This window comes from Cavia porcellus, unplaced genomic scaffold, assembly GCF_034190915.1.
Source record: "Cavia porcellus strain 051 isolate PalLab524CR breed Dunkin Hartley unplaced genomic scaffold, mCavPor4.1 scaffold_40, whole genome shotgun sequence".
NCBI classification, from domain to species: Eukaryota; Metazoa; Chordata; class Mammalia; order Rodentia; family Caviidae; genus Cavia; species Cavia porcellus.
The window spans coordinates 6,146,914-6,165,999 of NW_026947523.1; positions in this window are offsets into that span (position 1 = coordinate 6,146,914).

The following is a 19,086-nucleotide window of genomic DNA, read 5'->3' on the forward strand; positions in this document are numbered from 1 at the left end:
CTCACCCACATCCCTGGATGTGAGGCAGGAGCTTCAACTGGAGAAAGGAGCAAAGACCAGGAGACCCAGGCTCCCAAATACAGGATGTGGGATTTTTCTGCACAAAAGACAAAATTGCAATGTGTAACACAGTCTTCAGAGGATCTTTCATCCACTTTTGGCACATCCAGTTTTGATGTGCCACATTAAAACTACCACCATTCATACCAACCAGGAATATCTTTTTCATGTATCTCACAGCCTCCAGTGTGTCACACAGTCACCTCATGTTTCCTGTTTAATTAGTCCTTTACATTCTCATTCCCAATTTCCAAGGCTCCTGACTTAGGGGATATGCTGCAATAAACACATTGCTAGCCACTGTCACTTTTACTTCCTCACATTCTGTGACCTGCAGAGTTGTTGATGTTCATGGGGTGAAGGACCATGAGAGGATGAGAAAATAAAGAAAAGATGAAGCCCTTACTTTCGTGATGGGAGGAAAGAAACTGTGCCTTCACTTAGGGGCATTTATACTTTTAGCATCTTCATGTTGTATGACATTCTGTTTTCCTAGCAACTCACTGTTGAGAAGGTCTTGGGGCTAAGTGTTCTCTGGGATGAAGCCGCTTCTTTACATGGATTGCCTTGGGTGCTTCTTGTCCTTGGGATGGCCATGTCCAGCCTTATACACATAGTCAATTTCCTGCTTATATGACTCCCAATGTTCAAATGCTATTCAATACACTACACATTGTTAAACATGCTCACAATATGCTCAATTTCTATGACAAAAAGAAAAGCGGCAATTTCTTACACAATTTATATCTCCTAGTAAGTTTCACTTGGTAGTATATACTACTAACTTTTTAAATCCTACAAAAGATGAAAATACAATGGCAGAAACACAATTCAATCAGGTAAAACAAAACTAAGAAGGATTTTTTGGAAAGATCATCATACTGGAAAGTGGGAGGTACACAGCTCAGTGCTATTCTTGGGTCAAGGCTATGTTTGTGATGTTCCAGACAATGCTGAATGGTCTGTGTCAATAGCAAAGCATGCTGTCTGATTATATCACGGACCCAGACTTAGAGAAGTAGTTGATTCCATCTCTCAAGCAACAGGTGCTCAGTCATATGACAGTGAGGACTGATAGACCACACCACAGCTGATAGACAAGGATGGAGCTAGACCCCACCTGGGGCCCATTAAAGGAATGGACCCAGAATGCGTGGGACATTGTAATCAATACTAGGAATCAAAGATCAGAGGAAGTGACTGAGTGTAAACAGGTAACTGAGCAAAAAGCTACATGAAAGAAAGGGATACCAAACTTATTAGTATTCTTTGGACAAAATAAAAAACATTAATATATGTTATATACAAGAAGTTTTATTCCTTCCAAATTAGTCATGCAAGAGATTGCTGTTAATCAATCTACAAAACAATCTGATGAATCTATTTATTGTTATAACTTCTAAAATTGTAAAAAGTTAGTATAATTTAATTTGGTCAAAAGTATATTTGAATGAACTCTGATTTTGTAAGACATTTGTTTGTCTGGACTGTTAATCTGTGCACATGTTTCTTTGTTCATCATATCTGTGCACAGCTGAAGCAGTAGTCAGGCTTCCTTCACTCTTGGCTGTAGGGTTTGAGTGCCTAGATAGCTAAGCACTATTCTGAGGGAAAAATTCTCTAGAGAACTGTTCCATGGGTTTCCTCTGAAAACAAAGTCTTTATGTTTTACAGTTTTGAGGCTGCAAAGGGTGGGACTTTCTGCTTTCTATCATGCCCTCAGGCCATCTTTTATATTCTGCTGTTTCTTCTCAGCATTCGAGATCTCTACTGTATCTTTGCAGTTCACAGCTCTAGTGGCGCTTCCGTTAGACAAAACTCACAGCATTTTCTATCATTCTGCTGGATTCTTTGTTTCTTATGCTCAACATAAATCTGGCTAAAAGCCCCAGTGTAGCCACACTACCACCTCAAACTTAGACTCCCTTGAAATTTATTCTGCCACATTAATTAGTCATGTCCTCATAGTGTCAGTCTCAGGCAAAGTCTCTGGACATGAGCAAAATGCAGACAGACTTTTTCCCAAGCCATAACACACATGGTCTGGAATCAAACAACCAATGTAATTCTTCCCAGCAGAAACTTTCTGAGCCTAGTCTTTACCAGCAGGATTTCTATCATCCTTCTTGTCTTTGGAGCTTTGCCCAAAATTTCCTTACAGAACAGCTTAACTACAAACACACTCAACCACCTTATCTTTGATAAAGGAGCCAAGCAGGTTCACTGGAAGAACGACAGTCTCTTTAATAAATGGTGCTGGAAAAACTGGCTCTCCATTTGCCGAAAACTAAAGCTAGACCCATGTCTATCACCATGTACTAAATTAAAATCTAAATGGGTCAAAGATCTGAATATTAAAACAGAAACACTAAATCTATTGGAAGACAAATTGGGTAGAAACCTTGGAGACATAGGAGTAGGTAGAGAATTCATGAACAGGACTCAAACCGCACAGGAAATACTTCCCAGAATCAATAACTGGGACCACTTCTTATTAAAAAGTTTCTGCATGTCAAAAGAAATCTCCAGCATAGTGAAAAGAAAACCCACAAACTGGGAAAAGATTTTAGTGAACTCTCTCTCAGACAAGAAACTCTTGTCTAAAACATATAAAGAATTAAAAAAACTCAGACCTCCAAAATTCAAAGATCCAATCCAAAAATGGGCATCTGAGATGAATACGCAATTCTCAGATGAAGAAATGCAAATGGAAAATAAATACATGAAAAAATGCTCATCATCATTGGTCATTAGAGAAATGCAAATTAAAACCACACTGAGATACCATCTCACTCCTGAAAGAATGGCCAGGATCAAGAAAACCAACAACAACAAATGCTGGAGAGGCTGTGGGGAAAAAGGAACTCTCCTGCACTGTTGGTGGGAGTGTAGACTGGTACAGCCTTTGTGGAGGTCTGTCTGGAGATTTCTCAAAAAGTTGGGATTGGAAATCCCATTTATTCCAGCTATTCCACTTCTAGGCATATTCCCAGAAGAACTGAAAGCATCATACCACAGTGATATATGTGCACCTATGTTTATAGCAGCACAATTTGTAATCGCCAGATCTTGGAAACAACCCAAGTGTCCATCAACTGAGGAATGGATAAAAAAGTTGTGGTATTTCTATACAATGGAGTATTATTCAGCTATAAAGAAGGATCACATTGAGATATTTATCAATAAATGGGCGCAGCTTGAGACCATACTCATAAGTGAAATAAATCAATCTCGCATGTATGAATACCAAATAGTTTCCCTAATGTAAGTAATGATTCAAATATATAAAAATATGTGGCAATCATGATTCCCCATTATGTAGCCTTGAAGCCTTATAAAATTTTCACTTATTAATTAGAAAGACTTTATTCTGGGCTTCTTGATATGGAAATATTTGAAGCTATAGTATAGGAAGTTTTATCCAAATATTTCAAGGAAAAAGACAGACACCATGGTAACTACTATTCTTTAAAAAAATTATTTAGTTATTTCTTATGTTTATTTTAATTAAGGGAAAAATTTAAAAAATTAGGATATATAATAGTAACTCTTTTTGATTTCCTATTAACTTGTTTTGAAGTCCTGTAATACTCCCACGATCTTGTTTTGACTGATTAGACTCTGTTCCATTCTGTGCGATAGTATCAAGTTTGAGTGTATAGGCAACTACTTTGAAGGCAATAAGATTCACTAAGATGCCCATTCTGGTTTGACTATTGTCTCCTTTGGAAGTCCTGTAATGTTTACAATGCCTAAGTTTTATTGGTCTTGTTCTCTACTGTTTTGTCCAACTTTATAATATCTAATGAGATAGACAATTCTTTTTAAGGAAACAAGAGACAACGTTGATAACCATTGTTAATAACCTTGTACTCTGTTCTACATCATGTGCTATGTTTATCCTTGGTTTTGACTGACAGCTTTGTTTTGCCATATTTGACTTTATTCTCTCCCCCCCAAAAAGTAATAAGAACTAAGGCGTAATAAAATCCAAAATGTGTAAATTTTGTTGTAAAAAAGAGAGGGAGGAAAAAAAAAGAGCTCTAACGGATATAACAGCAAGTGTGTTTAGCGGTGTTAAATAGCTGACTATATTAATGTTTTTGGATCATTGAACACAGCTGTTTGCAGTCTCTGTTTGAATGTCTACTTTGTATTCTTTGATACTGTGATGTGAGCAACTATTTCCAAGATGATAATATGTAATCTATTAATAGGTGATTTCTTACTGTTATGTTTTTTTTGTAGTTCTGTATTATGTGTAACCTTACACCACTTTGTTTTGTTCTGTGTTTTTCTCTTTTTCCTCTTAAATAAAATTTAAAAAAAAAGATGTTTCAGCTCTTTTTCAAACAAGATTTCTGACCCTTTCAAATTTCTTCCTACAAGCCATTCCCCACATGTCCTGAGCCTCATAGCCAGGCATTCTCATAGCAATGTCCCAAATTCTCTCCTGTCAGCTGTGTATAACTTAGTTACCTTTTCTCTCACTGCTGAGACAAAAACATCATACCCAGTGTTAAAGAGGAAAAGTTTCTTTAGCTCACAGTATGTGGTAGTTTCAGTCCATAATGCTGTGGCACCAAGTCAGGGTGGCATAGCAGATGTACAACAAGTTCATGGTGGCATAAAATAGCAAGAGCGAGGGTTGGGTTAGCTTCTTCTCCTCCCTTCTATTGTAGGAGCTACCCACCCTAGAGTAAGTATAGCTTTCATACCCATAACCCAGGACAGTGAACCAATCACTAATGATTCAGCCAGCTCTCCAAAGACTGATCCTCATTACCACGTGAGACTTGGGGGGCATCCATAGACAAACCATAACAGCCTGTTTCCTCTGTTGATAGTGACTTCAGATGAGATCAAGCACATTCAGTATGATATGGCTGTAGACCATAGTGACATTGGAGGCACCGTAGGTTTTAATACTATGAAGTCCAATTTGTCTTTCTTGCTTTGTACTGTTTATGTCGTAGCCAGCACAACATAGCCAATCCTAGTGTAGATTTTGTCCCATGTTTTTTGCTAACAGTTTTATAGTTTGAATTCATAGAGTCAGGGCCTTGATCCATTTTCAGCATGCTGTTTTCTAAGGTTCACTGATTATACCTGTGCATGTGGAATCCTATTTCTCAACAAAGTTTTCTCACAAGGTTTTCCTTTCCCAGTAGAATGATTTTACCAAATTTCCTGAAAATCATTTGGCCCTATACAATCATGGGTTGCATCCTGTGAAGCACAGAGTGTGAGAAGAGCGTTGTTAGAAGACTCCTTTGTTCCATGAAACCCTAGAATCGAGTTATACAAACCTAGACAGTATAGCCTACTCACACCTCTGCTGGAAGGTTGTCTGTTCTCCTAAGGTACAAACTCTTACAGGACCTCCCTTTCTTCCTCCTCTTCTTCTCTGTCCCTGATCCTTTCCCTATAGCTCATCCTCCTACTGCACCTTTCCCTCCTCCCACGTTTCCCTCTTCCTCTTCTGTCTTCTGATTTCATTTTTGTTTGTTTGTTGTTGTTTTGGTACTGGAGATAGAAGTCATGACCTTGTGCTTGACAGGGAGATGCTTGCACCTCTAAACTAAACCCCCAATCCTCTCATTTCATTTCTATTATGAATTGATCTCACAGCCTTCTCGTGTTTCTATACCTCCAGTAATTTTTAATCTCTTATTGTGAGACACTACTTCAAAATGCTAGGGTTGTAGATGTGGGTCATACCCAGTGTCCAACTTGTTTCTGTGCTGAATAGTAATCACTACCCTAACACAGGAGTAGTATAGTACTAGGAAGTTTTCAGCTCTATTAAACTCTTGTGACACCATCAATGTGGAGGTGGCCTGTTCCTCATTTAAACACCTGGTTGACCACCTGGATGGCTCTCTTGGAATACAGAGCAATTACCTCCCCCTGGCTAAATCTGACCCTTTCTCTATATGCTGTTGTGTACAGAGATGACTTAGCTCTTTACTTTTCCCTTCAATTGGCTGTAAGCAATGTTAATAGCTCTAGGTGAGGTATTGTGTGTAATCTTAGAAGCCAAGGGACAGTCAACTGTGTTACCATCTCAGTGTCTACTTCTATGATTGAGTCCAGCAGAATGGCAGAGCCAACACTGGAGGCCTGTGATCTGGGTTGAGTCTCAAGATAAGACGCAATGACCTCCCAGAGCACGAAAGTTTACATATCAGAAAATTAAACAGCAGCCTCCTAAACATTCATTGCTACCTCGATTGTGTTATGCAGACTGGTCTCTCTCCATGGCCTCTTGTCTGCATACTGCAGAGGTGTTTTCTGGCCCCCTGGCTAGCTCAGCTCACAGTACTGAAACGATGCCCACCTTTCTCACCCTCACTCAACCTTAGCCACTCCCTTCACGAATTAATAAAGTTTACATTAGGATTTTGGCAGTCACCTTTGTTCCCTGAACCCAGATTTCAACTGGACTCAGGATTTCTTAGATTCCATTAACTATAAATATGTTTTAGTGTCTTTGTTCTCACTGTGAGCTGCACTGGACTCTGTAGATTAGAATTAACTCTCCAGGATTCCAGTACATTTCCATGTATGCCTAGCCTACATACAGTATAAGGGACAGAAAGAATCATCTCTCCATGCTTCCTGCTCTTTGCCCTGCCACTTTTGCTGTTTTCCACTGCCACAAACTGTTGCCCTCTGCCATGCCAGCCTGCCTTGGAGCCAGCCACATATGGGCTGAAACTTCCCCTAATTGTGTAAACCTTTCCTGCCTTCATTTTGGGCACTGGTTATTTTGTTTCAACAATAAGAGAAAAGTAACCAACACAGGGGTGCTCTGAGGTTCCATAAGGAGTTTAGGAATCATGCTTCCATTTCTTCAAAAAATAGTGTTTGGATGTTGATGGGCGTTGTATTCAATGTGTAGATCACTTTGGATTCTGTGCAACGCAAGGAATACTTTATCCCATTCCATGAACAATATAAAATTGTTTCATGGGTTCAATCTTCTTTAATTTCTTCATTTTAACTCCAAAAATCTTTATGGGCATTTTCATTAACTTCTTTCAGCAGTGTTTTAGTTTTCACTGTGTATATCCTTGGATTCCTTACTTGCCTAATTTCATTCTTTTTGATGCTATTTGAAGTGGGATTGTTTTTGCAGTTTCATTTTCACATGGCTACACTTGCACTTCAGATCCTATTCTTTGTGTCCTGTGATTACTGTTGTGTGAGCTGGATTCTAATAATTTGTATTTTAGGAGTTTCAAAAATGGTGGCTTGCTAAGGGATTGGGTGGAGAGTCTCTCCAGAGAAATCATATTAGATGCTAGAATATGACAACATGGAGAGGGCCAGATGAATGGATAATAATTCTTTTTAACCAAGACAACATGGCTGGAGGATTTAAGGTCGTGCTGAGACTGTGATGGCTGATAATGGTAGTCTGCAAATCCCTTGCCTTTAATGGGACAAACTGACCAGTGGACCCAAGAGTAATAGCTATATTGGCTTTTGGTGACTACTGAAAATTGACACCCAGGACCCCATGAAGTAGCCAGGGCTACCCAGCTGCACCGGAGGAGATTGTGAGAAGCTCCGGAGTTCCGGAGCTGGACACCGCGCAGTATTCTGACCATTCCGCACTGTGTCAGGAACACAGTGAAGGCAAGCAGCATAGTGTGCAGTAGACTAAAAAGGAAGACCTGCACTGAGTCCTGGTGAGTACTGGGGACTGGGTCCTGTGGCTGCTGTGGCTGGCTGAGAGACATCTTGAAGTTGGGCAGAGCCAGCCACCACAGCGACATCAATAACACAGAGAGTCTGGTGGAAGACATCTTGGAGTTGGGCAGAGCACGCGGCTCAGTGACATCAGACAGTTGCCCCTTGGCATAGAGAGATCTGGTGGAGGACATCTTCAAAGTGGGCAGAGCCTGATGCCATATCGGCATCAGTAACATAGAGAGAACTAGTGGAGGACATCTTGGAATTAGGCAGACCCGCAGTCGCTCCTGGCACAGAGAGGTCTGCAAGAGGACAGCTAGAATTTGGGCAGAGCCCTGTGCCACAGTGACATTAGCCAGCTGCTTCTGGCACAAAGAGAACTGTCAGGACCTGCTGGGGCTGAACCAAGCCTCTGGTTGGGACCCAAAAAGCAGATACAAAATAGTCACGATTCTGTGACACCCACGAAATACAGTCTAATTTGCAGACTGATTGGCACAGGGGCTGGAGGCTAGCCCGCACTGTCCCTGCATCCCTGCCTACCCCAGATAACAGCAAATTGGGGAGGACAGCAAAAACTCAAGTCAAGGCACTTCTGAAAGGCCTTTCAGAAGTGGGCACTTTCAGAAGTGGGCCACAGATACGGAGAGGGCCACAGATCCCCAGAACACTCCAGTCTGAAAGAAACCAGAAACATGACAAGAGATAGAAATTTTAAAAAATCTCCAGCTACCCAACATGAGAAAAATAAGTCCAGGAGAAGTAAACACTGAAGAGAACAAGCACACTAACCATCCAATACTGGACACAGCATCAGCCAAAACAAAATAATACCTCCATGACCTCATAGATGAATTTAAAGCTGTACTCCTGATCCAAGTGAGGCAAGATATAAAGAGATTAATTAAAGAAATGACAAGCCCTGCCCAAGAGAACACAGATGGAAGAACTGAGGAAATCAGAAAAGAAAGAGATACTTCTGAAGAAGAGTTCAAACATAACTTAGAATACATGAAACAGATCCAGAGAGATTACCAGGAAACTAAAAACTCCATTGAACACTGGCAAAATGCCTTGACAGAAACTAAAGTCAGCCTTTTGAAACTTGAAGAGAGATTTAACATATATGATCGTGAAAGAAAAGACCTCTTAAAAATAACAAGGAACCAGAAAGAGACAATTCAAAGGCTATAAGATGACAAAAGGATACATAACTTAAGAATAAAGGACGTGAGTGAGGAAGCAGGAGCAACAAAAATGAAATACAAAGAATATTCACAGATATATTAAAGCAAAATTTCCCATGTATAGCAAACAGAAATGATATCCAGATAAAAGAGGCATACAGAACACCAGCTACCTACAACCAAAACAGATCTATGCCTAGACATATAATAATCAAGATTCCAGAAATCCACCAAAAGAACAGAATATTAAAAGCAGCCAGAGAAAAATAGCAGATTACCTACAACGGGAAAATTATCAAAATAACAGCAGACTTATCAACACAAACTCTTAAGTCAAGAAGGGAGTAGGGAGAAATATTCCAAGTCCTGAAAGAAAATAATATGCAACCAAGACTCATATACCCATTAAAACTCTCTCTCAAAATTAATGGAGAAATAAGATGCTTCCAAGACAAGGAGGAACTGTGGGAGTTCGTGGCCACCAACCCAACCCTACAGAGAGTGCTGAAGGACATTACAGAGAAAGAGAGGAAGGGATTCCAGGATTCCAGCAACAGTGGCAGAGAGGCCTCAATGAATGGGGCAGACAGTGGAAAGAGGGAGTAACGTGGACAAATTATAGCAGTAAAGTGGAATAGCAGACATGAGGCAGAGACGGTAAGCTATAGGCTTTAGTATAGATAGCTTTGATACGCTACAAAAAGAGGCAGAGGTCAATGTTAGTAGTGTATCAGGATTTAAAAGTCACAGTAGTCTTATCGCCCTGTTTAGTTTGAATTTAATTTGTTCCGGTCTGTCCACCCGTATTGGATTTGAGGTCACAGACATCTGACCCAAACATAGCAGGTTATACCATGGTAACTATCCTTAATTTCCTATTAACTTGAGCTGAAATCCTGTACTACTTATATTGTCTTACTATGAATGATCTTATTTGAATCCAATTCATAAGAATGTGGTTTTGCCTTGGCTGATTTTATTTGAATTTGATATGCTTGATAGTATCAACCCTAAAAGTAGAGGCAACTACTCTCAGGATGACATGATGTAAAACATATCCATACCAGTATTAATTATTAACAGCTCTCAAGTCCCACAATGTTTTCAAAGTTGTGTTATTATAAAAATAGCTAAGTAATACTATGTTAAACTGTATTAAGCCTGATGATGTGGACAAGACTCTGGAAAATAACAAGAGAAAGCATAGTAACTATAGTAGATCACCTAATATTGTGGCCTTATGTATCTTTTTCACTGCATGTTTTTCTAGGAATTTGTTTTGCTGTCTTGTTATTATTTGTTTTCCCCTATAATACAGAGAGGATAGATATACATGTAGAAATTCACACATGAGAAGATTCTTTTAAAAAACTACTTACAGGAATAAGTTATATAATGCAATATGAAATGAACAGATACTCTGAAGAAGAAGAGACACTAAGAAACCCAATGCTAATTTTGTAGCATTATGATATAAAATCTAGCAATACTATTATTCACTGATCAGAGTGATATTAGTCTAGTCTCTTAAGTTCAATATCAGCATATGTAAAGATAAGGAAGCTACTACAAAGAGAATGAGAGATGCGATGGTAGTTATTATTGTCTTCCCCAATGTCAGATCTTGAAGACCTAAAAAGCCTTCATCATCCTGTAATGATCTGATTAGTTCTATAATATGCAGTATGTATTTAATGTGTGTGAAGATGGGGACAACTATTTGGAAGAAACTAGAGACAATTAGATAGAAAGTAAAGATCTCCAGTGGACTTGCTTTGAAATCTGTATTTCTTTAAATTGTTTATTTTAAACTGTTTTGCTCTGTTTTGATATGTTTAATCTTACCCTCTTTAAGATATAAAACAAGTGTGTAGGACTGATAACCATATTACTGAGTTTTGTTAGATCATTGAGCAGGACTGTTGGAAGTGTCACTATTTGAATGTCATTTTACATACTTTAATATTGTAACCTGAACAGCTATTTCTAAGATGACAATATGTAACTTATCAACTGGTGATTTCTTATCATTTATTTTTCTGTAATTCTGTATTATTTCTACCCTTTTTATCTCCAGGTATTTTTTGTTTACTTCTCTTTAAATAAAAAAATAATAATTTGTGTTTATTGTTTACAAATTCAGCTGTTCTTAACCATTTCCGTTGGTGTATCAGTATATTGCTATTGATCCATATTACCCCTGAATATGTTACACACATTAACAGAGAAGTACAACTTTATGTATTTGTTTTTAATTGTATAGGGATACAAATGAGCAAAAGCAAACCAAAAACTCTATAGTGCTGACTTTTTATATTTTCTTCAGTTGTAACCTTGCCCAGTGTTATTTCTGTTTTTTTTTTTTTTTTTTTTTTTTTTTTTTTTTTAATGTTCTTTTTATTATTTTTTTATTTAAGGAGAAAAAGGAAAAAAAGCAGGAAAAGGGTACAAGTTATACAGTGTTTCAGAAAAAAATAAACAGTAGGAAATCACTAGTTAATGGATTACATATTGTCATCTTAGAAATATTTGTTCAAGTTACAAGATTAAAGCATAGAAAGTGGACATTCAAACAATGAGACTACAAACAGTTCTGTTCAATGATCCAACAAAACTCAGTAATATCATTGTTTATCATATACACTTAAATTTACATGCAGTTATACCATTTAGAGCACTTTCCACTTTTCCTCTCTTTTGTACAATGACTATTACACATTTTGGGTTTTATTGCTCCCACAGTTCTTATTGCTTTTTTTGGAAGAGAGTAAAACCAAATGTGACTTAACAACAGAATCGGTTAAATCAAAAGGGTGGACATAATAGATAATGTAAAAACATAATTCAGGGTGGTCAACAATGGTTACCATAATGCCTCCCACTATCTCAAATAGAATTGCCCATATCGTCAGTTATAATAAAATTGAACAAAACAGTAAAGAACGAAACCAACAAAACCAAAACATTGGAGACATTACAGAGTAACCCACTTTGATACTCTATTAACTTGATTTGAAGCCCTGTATTGCTCTCACCATCCTGCTTTGACCGATATTCCTCTACTCTGCTTCGCCCGATAGTACCAGGTTCGAAAGTCTAGGCAATAGCTGCGAAGATAGTGGGATTCATTATGACGCCCTTACTGGTGGACCTCTATTAATGTTTTATAATAAAATTTAAATTTTTATATTTATCTATTTTTGGTGCTGGAGATTGAACTCAGGTTACCACTTAGCTGTATCCCCAGGCCCAATATAATTTATTTTTATGTTTGCTCTAAACTGAGATAGTAGGCTTCTTTTTTTTTTTTTCTTTTTCTTTCATTTATTTTCATTTATTTATTTATTTATTTATTTATTTATTGGTACTGGGAATCAAACTCAGGATTTGACTCTTGTCAAGGCAAGCACTGTGCCACTGAGCTATATCTCTGGCCCTTCTGTCTTATGTACTATGTGAAATGCTTACATAAAATTCTTTTAAAGTGGCTCATTTTTTGCTTCTGAAACACTAGATAACAAAGGGTAAATAATTGTTAGCAAATGAGGTTCCCAATGATCATGACTATTAAAATTGTTTATAAAATACATTCACTTTTTTTCTATGTTCTGTTAAGGTTTTAGTCAGTAGTATACTAGTAAACAAAATTAAAGCATGTCTTCCCAACTGAGCAAACTAAAGCAGATTGATGCCTAAGTACTAAACAATACTCATACAACTTGACGTTGTTTAACACTCAGAGTTCAAAATCCAAGGCTATTTTTTTCATAAGCACTATTACACATTAAAAATTCTATGGTAAAATAAGTCTATTTTTTCCTCTAAAATATAAAGATGAAAGTTATTTGAAGATAGCATAAATCTTTTCCTTTAAATTTGGAGCAGTTTTACTGAAATAAACATAACCTACTGAACAAAATATAGGATTTTTTTCCAGTCATTAAAATACTTTTTTCCTTCCTTTCTTCCCTCCCTTTTTTCTTCCTTCCCTCTCTCCCTCTCCCTAATCTTTTTCTTTCTGTCACAGAGGGGGGGGGGGATTAAACCCAGGAAGGGCCTCACACTTGCTAAATATGTGCTGTGCCACTTAATCACCCCGCCCCAGTTCCTTCAAAAAGAAATTTTAAAAAATTTAGGTCCATTGTTTTACAGTTCAATCGCTACATAGTTTCAGAAATGCAGAATTGTGAGACTCAGGATCATAGAACACTTGCCTAGCATATAAAAGCCCTGAGTTTGAGTCCTAGCACCAAAAGGGAAGAAATGCATAGTTGTGCCATCTAAAATAGCAGCCATAAACTACATCTATTTAAATTAAAATAATTAGAATTAAATATTTGAAAGTCATTTTCTATCATAACATAGTACAAATATACAATACCCATATTTGGCTAGAGGCTATGTACTGGACATTATAGATACAGAATGTTACCATTATTGAAAAAAGTTCCATTGTATAGTACTAGAGAGATCACATTATTGGCAGTTTCCTTTGTATATAGTTTTATATTTATAATTTTTTTTTACAAGTTATACAGATTTACAGAAAAAAAAATGAACAGTAGGAAATCACTAGTTAATGGATTACATATTGTCATCTTAGAAATAATTGTTCAAGTCACAAAATTAAAGCTTGTAAAGTGGACATTCCATCAACGATACTGCAAACAGTTCTGTTCATTGATCCAATAAAACTCTGTGATATCATTTTCTATCTTATACACTTAAATATACATGCAGTTATATAGTTTGGAGCACTTTCTTTTCCTCTCTTTTGTACCATGACTATTACACATTTTGGGTTTCATTGCTCCCACGGTTCTTATTACTTTTTTGGAAGAGAGTAAAACCAAATGTGACATAACAGAACAGAATCGGTCAAGTCAAAAGGGTGGACATAATAGATAATGTAAAAACATAATACAAGGAGATCAACAATGGTTACTATAATGCCTCCCGCTATCTCTAATAGAATTGCCTATATCGTTAGTTATAATACAATTGAACAAAACAGTAAAGAATAAAACCAACAAAACCAAAACATTGGAGACATTGTAGGTCTTCAAAAGTAGATAAAAGTCAACAAGAATGGGCGTCATAATGAATCTCACTATCCTCACAGCTGATGCCCAAACTTTCGAACCTGATACTATCCAGCAAAACAGAACAGGGGAACATCAGCCAAAAACCAGATGGTGAGAGCAATACAGGGCCCCAAATCAAAGTAATGAAAAGTCAAAGTGGGTTACTATAATATATCCTGCTATTTTTTTCCTTTAATTAAAAGGATAAAGATAAAAAAGTAAATAATGGAGTGGAGATTGAGATAAAAGAGGGCATAACAACGAAACAGCGCAGATCAAAACATAACCATTTAAGCAGAATAGTGTTTCACCACCAGATAATTCTAACCTAAAAGTAGTTACTATATTGTCTTTTTTTGAAATCCTTGAGTACAACTTCGTATACTGTAGCATTAAGTATATCAAAACGATGTAAAACCATTCAAGAGAATGACAGCATTACAGAGTATTTAGAATTGACTAACAGAAAATGAATAATGGTTTCTGTATAATCTCCTTGTCTTTACAAGGTTTTTGCTTATACTATCGTACATAATAAAATCCAGTAAGATACAACCTATTTAGACCATTGGAGACAGAAGGACAAAAGCTAGATGAGACTTCAAAACAAGATGATACTAAATCAGTATTACCTATTAAGATGTCATTTTCTCCAAAATAGCTATTCCTATCATCCAATCTTCTCTGCCTCATTTCTGTTGAGCTCTTTTTCTGTCAGTAGCTGTCAGTTTGTCTTCTTCATTTTGTTCTCTGCTCCATTCGTTGTGGCCTCCCTGCCATTATTTCTGGATTCTTTGTATTTTTCTTTTTTTAGAATATCCTGCAATACTCTCTGTAGAGTTGAATTGGTGGTTGCAAATTCCCCCAGTTCCTCTTTATCCTGGAAGCACCTTGTTTTTCCATCAATTTCCAGGGACAGTTGTGCAGGATATCTCAATCTTGGCTGGAGATTATTATCTTTCAAAGCTTGAATTATTTCCCCCCATGCTCTTCGTGATTTGATGGTTTGTGCCGAGAAATCTGCTGTAATTCTGATGGGTGTTCCCTTGTAAGTGGTCTGTTTCTTGTCTCTGACAGCTTTTAATATTCTGTTCTTGTATTGAATTTCTGGAATTTTTATTATTATATGCCTGGGTGTTGGTCTGTTTGGGTTGTAGGTAGCTGGGGTCCTGTATGCCTCATACATCTGAGTATCTTTACCTTTTGCTAAATTAGGAAAATTCTCCTGGATTATTTCTGTGAGTAGCTTTTGTAGTTCACTTGTTTGTGTCCCTACTTCTTCTTTTATGTTCTTAATCCTTAAGTTATGGATCCTCTTATCATCTTCTTGTCTTTGTATTATTGCTGTTTGTTTCTTTGTTATTTTTAAGAAGTTTTTCATTTCATTCTCCCATATTACAAGTCTGCCCTCCAGTTCAGATAGTCTGTCCTTAGTTTCTTTCAAGCTGTTATGCCAGTCTTCTATAGACTTCTTGGTATCTTGGTAGTCCCTTTGAACCTGCTTCACGTATTCTATGGTTTCTCTGTTTTCTCCATCAAACAATTCTCCCCTTTTTTTCTGTTCTTCCATTCCACCGCCTGTTTTTTCTTGGGTGGTACTTAGCATTTCTCTAACTATTCTGCATACTTCTAGCTTCAGGTCGTTGATAACTTCATTCCTGAATTGGTCTATGAGGCTCTCTATATGGTGCCTTATGTATATTGGTGCGGTGTCTGCTATTGCCTGTTTCTCAGAATTGGGGGCCGAGGAGCCTTTCTTGTTGCTGCCTCTTCCCATGCTGCCTCTTCTTCTCTGTTCCTTATATATGCAAGCTTATATAAGAGGCCCAGCTTCTCTCCCAGTCAGCCACAGCCTGATCGAATTGCGCCAATTAGGTGTTCCCGCTCACCGCTGCGCACCAGGGAGTTACGGACCAGGCAGCCTATGCGGGAGTCGCCCCTCTGGGCCACCGTCAGGCTCTGGGATCTGGGTTGGGACAGCCTACCAGGTCCGCCGGCAGCGTCACGCAGGCCAGGCACTTTTCACCAATCCCGCCCAAGAGGGGGTTGTGTGGCTGGAGTCGCCACCACGCCCTGCTCCCGCAGGACTGCTCGGGCCCAGAAAGTCCTCCGCTGGAGTCAAACTGTGGTAGAGTGTCAGTTTCTCTCACTCACCTCACCACAAGTCAGTGCACGCCTCCCTGCCGTTCGCAGATTGCTGTTCTCAGAGCTTCTGCGTGTCTCTCTCCTTGCTGAGCCACTGTAAAGGCAGCCAGCCGCCGCGCAGCGGGAAACCCCAATCGCGGCTTACAATGGCGCGGTTCCAGCCTCCACACCGAGGCTTTTCTGTTCCTGTTTTAGCACCAGGACTGCTTTCCAAGTTGGTTTCTCTCAGCCCAGTTCGTTCCTGAGTCAGCAGAGCATATCTCCACCTGCTTATGTCTCCTTAGTCCGCACCATTCCTGGCTTCTGAGCCGAGTCTTTCAGAGAGCCTCCGGTAGTTGCTGTTATCTGTCCGCCATGTTCTCCCGGAAGTCTATATTTATAATTTTACCTTTTCTGCTCTGATTTAAATACTGTCCATAAAAAGCCTATGAATAAGACCTGGGCAATGTTCAACATGTGCAAGGCCCTGTTATCAGTCCTCAGCACCAGCCTTCTACCCCTATTAAGGAGAGCCCATTAGAATCAGAGCAGATTTTTTAGCACAAACCTTCAGGTCAAGACAAGCTTGGAATGAAGTATTTCAAACCCTGTGAGCAAATGGACTTAGTGGATGCTTACAGAGTGTTCCAACCACTTCAGAATATATACTCTTCTCAGCTGCACATGGGATATTATAGGGTGGAAAACAAAAGAAATGACCCAGTGTTATTTCTTTAGTGCTTCACAGTCACTGTTTAATGTGATTCATTTAATCCTGCAGAGTTCCTTCTGTAACATATTCCAAGGCAGGCAAGTAAGCTGATAATGAAATCCCTCAAGGTTTGTTTCACTAGCAGTGTCTTGACTTCTCCTTCATTTGTGAATGGATACTTTGGCTACATAGAGAAAATTTGATTGGCCGTCTATTTACTGTACTTTTAGTATTTATATATTCTGTAGTCTTTTGATTGCCATCCTCAGTGATGAGAACTTAGTTATTACTCTGGCTTTTCCTCCGCATGAGATGAGTCACTTATTTACTGCATTTCAAAATCCTACTGAATTTCTTCTTAGCCCAAAGTAGCCAGGTGTATCCCCTCCCACTCTAAGTCCCAGGCCACTGGGCTCCCAATTACTGGACTACAATTCCAGAGGGCGCTGCGCACCCTAGTGGACTACATGTACCAGAGCACTCTAGGAGCAGGCTGAGGTGAAAATCCCCCTTTAGAGGCTTCACCTCAGTATCCTTCTAGTGCAGCCCCACAGCTTGGGTCTCTGAGCACCACCCTCCTCCAGGAAAAGGTGACCTGAGTGGCATAGCAGGAAGCATCACCCTGGGAGGCCGCAAGAAGAGGGGCAGCGGCTTCAGCCTCCTCAGGCCTAGCTCAGTTCCTAGGTCCAGGTATTTCCTTTCATAGCTACAAACCACCATCCTACAGGCTACTCGTTTTTCTAGCATTACTAGAGAAAGGAAATGTACCCCGAACAATGCATCTCCACTGTCAAAAATATTGTTTTCCATAAATGAGTGTATTTTTACTCACGAAGGATGTACTTCTGGAAACATTTTCAAAGCTTGTGTGGCGGCACTCATACACAATTCTCTTGTCCAAGATAGAAAGACAAAATTACTGCTGTGAGTTCAAGGCCAGCCTGAGCCATACAGGGAGACCCAGTCTCCAAAAACATTAAATTGACACACTGTGTTGTTGTCTTTGTGCTGAATGCAGAAGGCACAGCTGTAAGGAGCTTGCAGGGCACTGTGGTCCGCAGAAGAGACTAGGAAAGAGACACCAGTACAGTGGTTGTGGCATGAGGCCTTGTGTTCCCATGAGGGAATTTTGGAAAGAGCTTGCCCAAACTGGAATTGTGCCAGGGCCCTGCCCAAGACCCTCAGCTACCTGCATGGGGGGGTGTGGCCCAGAATGAAACAAAAGACGAAAAACAAAAAGACAAAGAATGCATAAATGGGACTGTGAGGTCAGTATTTAGTATGTTTTCAGAGGTGGCCAGACCAATTATAGATGGGATAGGGGAGTTATGTAAAATCCAGTAACCACACAGTGACACTGAAGGCCTTACTGTCACTACACTTTTAATTTGATATCTCCCATCTAAAGGACCATGGCCCCTAGATGACTCATTTGTGTTTGATGCTTGGTGTATATTGCATGCTTTATCTTTTAAGCCTGGTCTGTCATTTGTTTTTCTCCAATTACCTATAAAGTGAGCTGTGTGGATGATGGGAGCGAGGACAGCAGAGGAGACAGCCACACTGGCAGTGAGCATTACTAGAGAAGCTATAGGAGGACTAATGGGCCAATCAGTTCTTTAGTTCTGTGTACAAGGTGACTGTCTAGGTGCTGTCAAATATGTACCATCAGAGGGTGAGGTCAAGGTTCTGTTAGATTAAGTGATATCACCACTCCTGGTAGATGTCCCAGGACCATTAAACACCTACCAGTAACTGTTCTTGATTGAGTGTATGCAAGTGACTTAATCTATGTAAGGGAATTTTTATTTATTTTTTTTTTTGCATAAAACATCACTGCAGCCTTTTGGGGATTTAGCTCAGTGGCATAAGTACCTGCCTGGTAAGCACAAGATAGTGAGTTGAAACCCAGGTACCAAAAGAGAGAGAGAGAGAGAGAGAGAGAGAGAGAGAGAGAGAGAGAGAGAGAGAGAGACAGAGAGACAGAGAGAGAGACACAGAGAGACAGAGAGAGAGAGAGAGAGAAATAACTGCTTTCACTGTGGTGACCCTAAGTATTAGCTATGAAGTACAGTATCTTGAGCAAGTCAGCATTAGGAGACTGAATTGGATGAAACCTGAGTTTACAGCTCACTCTCTGGTAGAGCAGCCTCAAGGAACTCTTCAAATTAAAATTTAAACATAGTAAACATCACGTTCCTCAGTCATACATTTCTCC